Here is a 10,176-nt window from a genome sequence, read left to right on the forward strand (position 1 = left end):
TCTGCTGGTGTGAATGCAGTGGGGCTGGAGCTGGGGAGGAAGGATCTGGGTTCTGTTATTTGTTTACTCCCTCACTGGGTGCATCGGGTGTTCCTTGTTTCCTGCCTCTGCTCTGTGAACGTCCTTCAGCGGCTTCCTAGCGCCTGTGCGCAAAGAGCACGATGCTCTCAGGTGCTGTACCGCCTGCCTCCGCCTCCTGCCACAGCCTCCCGTCACCCCCTCCCTGCTCCCTGTCTTGGGGCTGGGCACATCCGGCAGCTTCCGAGTCTGCTGCCTCTTGTCTTTGCAAGTGCTGCTGCTTCTGCCTAGAACTTTCTCCTCATCGCTCTTGTGTCACCTGACTAAAGCCTTTTCATCCTTTGCCTCGTGGCCCGAGCTTCTCCTTCTCAAGGGGGGCTACTCCTGCTGCAGGACCGGCTCAGCTTCCTCGTGTGAATCACTCACCTGAACCCGTCTTTCTCTCCTTCCGAGTGCCTCACCCGCTTTGAGGCTGTACCATCTCTGAAGGCTCTGTTGATTGATTGGTGTTCATTTCTCCTTTTAGATTGTGAGCTCTGAAAGAGCCAGGACAATATAGCGTGGCTGGCACGGAACTTAGATGTCTTCTAGTTACAGATACCTACTAGGTAGATATTCTCTAAATCCTATTCTGTCTCTAATCTATGAAACTAGCATTTAGTAGATAGATGCTAAATAAATATTTATGATGCACTTCCCCCTTCCATTCCTTCAGAGTGCTAACCTAGTTTATATCTATGCATTCCTTAATGGCTCAGATAACTAACAAATACACAGAGGAAGGAAGGGATGGGAATAACTGGTACTTACATTACACATAACTGTTTGCAAGGCTTGAGCTTCACTGAGCGTCATTATTTTTTTGCAAGGTTTCAACTCCTGGAAGAGAATTCAAGGGCTGGTCTGCCTAACTAATCAGGAGCTCGTGTCCATAGTAAAAGCAATTCTTTGTGGGGTGTGTGTGTGTGTGTGTGTGTGCTGGGGGTCAAAGCATGAGCTTTGGAACCAGCCAGCCTGCACCTAAAGCCTGACCCCACCCCTTATTAGCTCTGTGAATTTCAATGAGTTTCTTTGACTCAGTTTTGCCATCTGTAAAATGGGGGTAATAATACTACTTATGTGGGAGGGTTGTTGTGAAGATTAAAGAATTTAATATTTATTCCACAAAGTGTTTAGAACAGTTCCTGACATGTAGTTCATGCTATATAGGTACTTACTATTATTTTATTTAGGAAATAGATCATGTTATATGTTTTCAGATGCCAGCCCCTATAACTACTTTTTCCCTAAGTCTCCTACCATTTCTCTAATAGGTCTGGCTTCTTCTGCCTCCCTCTGACCTGAGTTGCTAAAAAATATGACCCTTTGTTGCATCTACTTGGATTAGGACAATATTTTTTTTTAAATTCTGTGATTTCCATTGAAAAGGAAATTTCCTTTAATTTCAAAATTCAAATTTCCATTTCAAATTCCATTTTAATTTCTATGTGATTTCCATTGAAATTTCTCCACTGGGGCGAAAACAGTTGATGGTCTCAATTATACTCAATTCTGTTCCAGGAGAATTTGGTTCAACAGGTTCAATCAACCAGAAGGAGCAGTGCTGGGGAGGCGAGAGCGCTTGAGGAAGGTGACTTTCCCAGCGTGGATAAACACAGTTCAGCTCCACTGTGCCGCCTGGAGCTGCAAGTTCCAATGTTAGTTTTTGTGCCCGTTAACTCTCCCCTTTCTCACCTCTCAGTGGACTCCTTGGCTGATAATAAAGAAAAAAGAAATGTTAGTGAAATGCCTTGGTAAGATGAGCTGCCAGGATAATTAAAAAACAGAACTAGTTTTTATCAGGGTTCATTAAAGGCATAGAGGTTTGAAACAAAGTCTAGTTTGGAAATTCTGTGAAAAACAAATGATTGGGCAGGTAATATGGATGATTCATAGAAGGCACTGAGGATTGGAGTGAGCTGAGAAATCTTTTTCCAGAAGGACTGTGTTGTCAAGGAAAGTTTTCCAACGTCTGGATACTTATCACAGTCTTAAAATATCTTGATGCTTAAACCCCATGATTGTGTTTATACATAAAGGTTTGGAAGGCTCTTTGGGTTTTGAATTGTGGTAGGCAGAGCTGTCTAATCTCATACTCTGTCTTCTCACTGAACGTATAGTCCACCATCCCTGTGCTCTGCTCTCATCTTCCCAACTGAGAAACGTATCTGCTTTCTACAGCCCCATCTTCCACTTCTGTTGTTGCCTCCTCATTAGTGATGCAGCCAGTAATGGCACTGGCTCCAAGTTTCAGGCCAGCATGGCTCTCTATGCCCAGGTCATAAGTGAATGAGGAACAACAGACCAGGAAGGGCATCTAAACACAAACATAGCTATAACTGAATTGTACCTTGGAACGAAATAGTTGCAAATACAGTTCTGTATGCTATTGCTTTGAGGCCAGACCTGAGCATCTTTCCTCCAGCGAGGTCCGCAGGGACAGTACGTGGGAAATTTAAAGAAGAATTAAAGAAAAGCTGTCCCTGTTTTTAGCTGTAGGGATCACGTTCTAATTGTATCCTTTTACTTTCTCATATATTATACACCCCTCTTTTTCTTGGAAAATGACACTGAGGCAGTTGATTTTGTTTTCATCATCAAGGTGAGCCTGTCTATATGGTTTTCAAGGCGGGTAAATAAACCAGGTAGAAAGACTAAAAGGCAGCCCTGCAGTTGTGAGTAGGGGGAGAACCGTGCACACTTCCGGATGTTGTGTTCTCCACACAGAAGCTACACACTAGAGCTGGACTTACTGCTTCAGCCTCCGTATCTCTCTGGGAACACTCTTTATCCTTGTTTGAAAACACAGACTGAGAAATGAAACTTAAGCTCCTTTTACAAAACCCTGTTTAATCAGGCCTCTTGCTTATCTGCAAGGCATAAGCCAGCCTCCCCAGAGCTGAAGCTTACTTTGTTTGCCGGGCAATAGAAAGGTTTACCCTCCCACTTCCCACTTCCCAGGGACGTGGTCCAGGAACTGAAACACACTGGATCTTAAATGATGGATAGAATAAATGTTATTGCCAGAAAGAGCTTCTCTATCCCAATGTTAAATAACTATTCACTTCATATTTTTCTTTAGCTACTTTTATTAAAAAAAATTTTTTTTGAAACTTTTCTTGAATGAAATGAGGTTCTAACTCTTATTCTTTGCAATCCATCAATGGATCCATGAATAGTACTGAATACTTCACTGCACTGGTGGGACATTTTTTGGGGGGATGTTAACACCTTTATGTACACTTGAGACTGGACTTGGACTTTCCAGTCTGCTCCAGCATTTGTCTGTTAGCCCCAGTACCTGCACCACAGTTTTAATACTTTTAAGTCCAGGTTCTTAACCTCAGCACTGTTGGCATACTGGGCTGGAGAATTCTTTGTTGTTGAGAGAAGTCTTGTGCATCAAGGCTGTTGAGCAGCATTCTTGTTCTTTTACCCCCTGGATGTCAGTAGCACATCCCCACCTTCATCCCAACTCAGTGGTAACAGGCAAAAATGTCTCAAAGGCATTATCAGATAGCCTCTTGGCGGCAAAAATTGCCCCCAGTTAAGAGATACTGTTTTAGCTTAATAATACACTTTTTATCAGATGGGACAACCAACCCTTCTTCTTCCTGTTTTTCCCCCCAGATATATCTCATATCTCAGTCATCCACATACATTTATATTCTACTTAAATTTTGGATTCATTCTGCAAATATACTTAATTTATGTATTAATTTGGGGGAAATGGCATGCATAAATATTAATTATCCAATACAAACCTCTTTCCATTTATACCACTTTTTACATTCCAAATTGCAGTTGGTTATACATTTATTATTAAAAATATTTTCAGATCGTCCTCTTGCTTAATTCACGTTATCACCCATGGGGTGTGTATGTGTGTGTGTGTGTGTGTATATATATATATCATATATATATATGATTATTTACATATCATAGATGAGACCGGGATGTTGAGTGGGAGAAGGCAGAACCCAAGGCTGTCAACCTGGATTCCAGGGCCTTTTCTTTCACCCTCTGCCTCACTTGAAGATCTAACATCAGAGAACAAGACAGGGATGATACCAAAGGTCATGTGAGGCATTTGCTACTTTTAAAAGAAGGGTTGAAAACAAAACTCTTATTTTTCAACATGAGGGAAGGTTTCCCCCATGTCCTAGCTTTCGTGCTTTCCCTCCTGGGCCAAAAATCCCATAAATTTTCTTCAACTGATTTCCAGTTCGATTTTGCAAATTCAAGCGATATGTGCAGTTTGAATAAATTTAAAGATTGCCCCTTTATTAGCGATGCTTGGGGGAAATTCTGAGGCATTGGTATCTCATTCATTTCAATAGGGCTCTGGTACTTTCTGTTTAAAGGAGCAGCAGTGAATAACAAGATGAATTATGTGGTCACAGACTGAAACTCACCATGATGGTAAGATGTTTGACTCTCCCCTCTCTCCCTCTCTCTGCCTCGATCCTTAGGAGTGGAGGAGTAATTTGGAATATAAAATCACTGCACCCTTAGGTCTTTTTTGACAAAAATCCACTCCATAAATATTACCCATGCATGATCATGAAGAAGAGACAGGTTTCTTTTTCTTCTGCCTTAAGATGTGTCTACAAGGGACTCAGTTTGCTGAAGTCGGATGTGGAAGACTAGGTGGTGTCAGAGACAGTAGTGCACCTCGCCCACTGAGAACAGGGCGAGCTTGGGGCGGACAGATCAGCCACAGAGGACAGAAGATGGTCCAGACCAGATGGCAGTGTGGCATCTGAGAACATGTGGCAGACTACAGGGAAGTTCTGACAAATGGCTCAGATTAGATAGGATATAAGTTCAACATAGGTTAACAAGGGGTGTGCTAAGAGAAGATGATGGAAAATCTAGTGGTCTAGCAGCATCGGGGAAAACGGTTCACAAATAAGCAGGCTGCAGTCTCTTAAGTTCATGAGCAGAGAGGGAAAGGAGTCAGGAAGGACTGAGAACAATATGACAGAGCACTACAGCATTTGATGGGAACCACGTGATTGAAGTGAGAAGCTGGCTCAAGGAACACGTCAGAGACTCAGTTATCTGCAGTGGAAAATGAGATCCCAGATCAGTAGCAAAAATTTCTTTATTCTCTGTGTGTTAGATGAGCTTGCTTTCATTACACCACAGATGATGGTTTATGCATTAAACTGACAAATGCTTTTTGAGCACCTACAGTGTTTGTACTGGGTAACTGGAATTTAATAGACAAAACAGAAAAACATCCTACTGTCATGTAGTCTATATTCAAATGAAGGGAGACAGACAAGAAACATTATAAAGGGATAAAATATACAGGGTGTCAGAAGGTAATAAATGATATGAAACAAATGGTTTTGGTAAAAGGATTAGGAGAGCTAAGTGTCAAATCAAAATAAATATGGACTTAGATATGAGAGAGGACTTTATTTAAAATAACTCTTCCAATAGGGAGAATGCTTTGGTCCCAGAAATATGCAAATATCTCAAAATTAAACCAAAAAAGGCTTTTCTTTTATGGAGGGTGGGGAGGAACTAGCAGGAAATTTGTGGGAAAGCAGGGCAAGTGGGTGAATAGGATGGGGTGAACAGGTGGCATCTTCGGGGCGTTTTAATGAGGAAGTGTTTTGCTGTGTGGTTAGCAGATACTCAATGTGTTGTTAAGGAGGAGACATTCTGTGCCTTAGCCGTTTGGTACTTGTTTACACTTGAGGGCAAGCTGAAGTTTTAGGGTCTGTGGGGAGAAGAGGGGGGCTGATTAAAATTTGGTCAAGCCACAGTGCCAAGGGTATGTCATGGGTCACTGTGAGCACTCGGTCATAACAGAGGGTGATGATGTATAATGTTAAATAGGGTGGTCACAGATGGGCTCATCAAGAAGGTGATGTATTAGCAGAGCTGAAGTAAGTGAGGAAGCAAAGACTTGAAAGCAATGAGGGGGCAAAGCATGCGGATACTGGGAGAGAAGCATTGCTGGCAGAAGGAAAGGCTACTGCAGAGCACCAAGGTCAGAGTACAGACGCTGTGTCTGAACAACAGCTCAACAGATTGTATTTTCCAAAGACTGCCCCAATGAAATCTCCCATCCAACGTGCTCCTTCACAATTAGACACTGCAGACATTTCCTTAAACAGGTAGAGTTTATTTCTCCATGTCCTTAAATCCTGCAAGGCTCTGTGACTGCTTAAACCAACAGAATATGGCTGAAGGGTCACTGTGAGAGTTCCAGGTGTGGTTCTTAGCTGGCCTGGAAACTTCTACATCCTACCTCTATAACACTGGCTCTTGGGACACTGACTCTCAGAACCCTGCCACCCCTAGCTGTCATGCCAAAAGAAGTCCAAGGCACATGGAGAGACCACATGGAGGTGCTCTGGTCCAAAGCCCCTAGCATCAACTGTCAGCCCACAAGAGTGAGACATCTGGGACCTCTAGCTCATTAAGCCTTCAGACCCAGCTGACACTGAACTGCAAACCCATACGAGAAACCTTAAGCAAGAATGCCCAGCTGAAGTCAAAGAAGTACAACCTACAGAACCACAGGGCTAACAACAAATTGTTTTAAGCCACTTAATTTTGGGATAGTTTGTTATGGAGCAATAGAGTACTGAATAAGGAGGGCATTGTAGCTAGAAGGGAGTGAGCAGAGAAAAATTAGTAGGAAATGAGGTCAGAGAGGAACATGAGAAGTCCAGTTGTATACTTCTTCATTAAGACTTTGGGTTTTGCTCTGAGTGAAGTGGAGAGCCGTTGCAGGGTTGTGAAAAAGAAGTGACATGATCTGACTTACATTCTAAAGGGATCTCTCCGGCTGCTGTATGGGCAATCTGTTGCAGATAGCATTGTAACAATCAGATCAGGTTGGCAGAGGAGTGGGAGGTGAGAAGTTGTTGGCATCTCTACATATTTTGGAGATAGAGCACAAGAGTGTTTCCTGATGGATGGAGATGTGAGAGAATGAGATAGTCAAGAATGCCTGGGATTTAGGAAGAATGATGTTTCTTAACTGAGATGAGGACTTTTGCTGGAGGATCAGGCTCAAGGAGAAAGATTCAGAGTTCAGCTCTGGATATATTAAATTGAAACACTTACTGGACATCCCAGTGGAAATACCAAGTAGGCATTGGTCATTATAGGTGTGAGTTAGTGAAGGTGTCAGGACTGGAGGTGTATGTATATATGGGAGTTATCAGCATATTTTTTAAAAGCCATGAATTAATGAGATCACCTAGGGAGTGAGTGTTAGAAGAGAACAGAAAAGAAGGGGACCAGGGACTGATCCTTGAGGCATTTCATGGTAAAGAGGTGGGGAGAAGACAATGAGACAGCAAAATTGCCTGAGAAGAAATAGTGAAGTAGTAGGAAAACCAAGACAGGGAATGTCCTAGAAGCCCAGTGAAGGATGCATTCCCAGTAGGAAGGAGTTACCAGCTGGGTCAAAAGCTGCTAACAGGGCAAATAAGAAGAGAGCTAAGAATTGACCTCTGTATGTAGCAGTGTGTTCTCAGCCAAAGCACTGCACTCTCCTTTCTCTCTGGTTCTCCCCATACACAACTCAACATTTGCTGAGCATTTACTATGTCAGATACTTCCTAGGGCTTGGGGTTACTAAATTAAATGTTTCCTTAAGGAGTTCACAGCCATTCCAGTTGGTTAAACAATATTTACAGCATAATTACTGTAAGACATTCTGCTAAATACAATAAGGATATAGATGTTGTAAAGGACACATGTTTAACTTAATTGAAAACATTAGGCAGAAACACACAGACTGTTAAATTGCAGTACAAGAAATGTCACATGGAGTATAAGGTTTCAGTAAATGACAGCATATACTGTAAGACTAAATGCTGTATGATGAAAGGATAGATTGCCTAAATTGGAAAAATCTGGATTTGTGTGAAAGGCACACAAATTTTTAAAAATGCAGGGATGGGGAGCATGTGGCACAGGCATTAAAAAAATTAGGTAACTTTGGAAAAATCAAAAAATAAATGTAAGAAGTAAATGCGGCAACACAGATGAACCTGGAGGACATTATTCTAAGTGAAATAAGCCAGTCACTGAAAGGACAGATGTTGTATGATTCCACTTATATGAGAAATTTAAAACAGTCGAACTTACAGGAGCAGAGAATAGAATGGTGGTTACCAGGGGCTGGGGAAGCCGTTAGTGGGGAGTTGCCACTCAAAGGGCATAAAGTTTTGGTTACTCAAGGTGAGTAAATTCTGAAGATATGTTGTAGAGCACCGTGCCTACAGTTAACAGTACTGCACTGTACCCTTAAAAATTGTTGAAAGGGTAGATCCCATGTGAAATGCTCTTACTACAATAAATAAATAAATAAAAGCAATAAAAATCCAATTACTATGAATTTTAAGAAGTAAGTGGAAATACATCAAGAATAGGTGGAGGTAGCATACGTGACTCTGGATTTTGACTTTTTTAGGGGTCTGGTGGGTGAGGAAGTTTTGGACCATTGGATGCGTCGAAAATACCCATTTTAGGATAATCAATCTGGTGGTGGAAGTTAGTGTGGAGTGTGGTTGGGGGATGGTGGGGCTCAGAAATGGTATCACTGAAATGGATTGCTGCTCAGGATAATATAGATATTCTCAAGTCTTTTCAACCTTATGGAGACTTTCCCTCTTCACTGATGTACGTGTTCTTGTACATTTAGGGTGTGTGTGTGTGTGTGTGTGTGTGTGTGTGTGTGTGTGTGTGTGTGTGTTTCGACGAACATCTATTTCTTAATCCATTAACTCATAAGTACGCAGTTTTTGCTGCCAGGAGCAAACTGCATTCGTTTCACATTCTAGTTATCACCCGTACTTATGAATTTAATTGCAGTGCTTGGGGTTTTCTGATCTCCTACAACAAAAGAAGAGCTTAATTTGTTTTAGGATTGATTTTTCTCGTATTTTCTAGTGACACAATCACATCATCAATCACAAGCATTGATATTTTCAGTGTCTTCTGAGCACGGTGCCTAACAGACATTATCTCCCAAAAAATAAAAGTTTATTCTGATTTCTCGTCTCCCTTTTTTAGGTGCCTGGAAAAATGCCCAGTAAATATGTCCGATTTAGGTGCTTTTATTTTTTAAGTCACTGTTAAACTTTTATATAGTTTTCAATCTCTTGATCTTGTCCTGTAACTTTAAAATCTCTTTTTCTTCACATTCTCGTCTATTAAAAAACATTTACTGGGTATTTATTATGTAGGTAACCAAAACCTGGAGATAACCCAGCCACCATCCCCACGAAGGTCTCAGTCCACCAGGGGAGCCAGACACTGATTTACATCACTGTAGACACATAAAAATAGTAGATATTATACAGGTACAAGTAAGTTGCTAGATTTCTCATTTCTTATTCCAAGTTTTATTAATTGTTATATTTTCTGGTTTTGATAAATTGGCTGAATCCAAACAGATCAATTTTATGAATTTTTCCAAAGCACTAGTAATATTGCTGTCATATTAGCAGAAATCAATTTTATTTTATTTTTCATTGTTTTATTCATGATATTGTGCTGCCATCTTTTCTCCCTTGATGGATTTTAACTGTTCATCTATTTAATACATACTTGGAGGTAGTCTGTTGTGTTCCTATTCCCATAGTCAGAGTAGCAGCATTGATAACTACATTTCTGCTGGTTAATTACTCTTTTGTCCCTATTGCCTTTACTTTGAATGCATGTTTTCATTTTGTTGTATTAAGCCTGTCTTTGTACGCTACAATTTGTTGTATTTTATTTTGAAATTTAGATGAGACCCTTTTACTGGAAACCACTAGGATATTCATAATCAATAGTATATCAGGCACATGTTCGATTTTTTTTTCTTTTATCCTACAAGTGTACGGTTGCTAGTGCCAGAGTTCTCTTTTCAGGCAACTATTATGTGTAATAGATGCTTTTAAACTCTTTTTTTCCCTTTTAAACTAATTTTAAAGATAACTGTAGCGCATCTAATTTTCCTCATATTGTAATAGTAACATGAGCTTTCAGAACTTTCTATTTGCCCTTCTTTTTTGTTTGTTTGTTTGTTTGTTTCTAAATTAGCTGACTCTTCTGCTCTCTGGGAAACAGGAATACAGGCAGCCTTCAGGCCTAAAC

The sequence above is a fragment of the Vicugna pacos genome, chromosome 25 (genome assembly GCF_048564905.1).
Source record: "Vicugna pacos chromosome 25, VicPac4, whole genome shotgun sequence".
NCBI lineage: Eukaryota > Metazoa > Chordata > Mammalia > Artiodactyla > Camelidae > Vicugna > Vicugna pacos.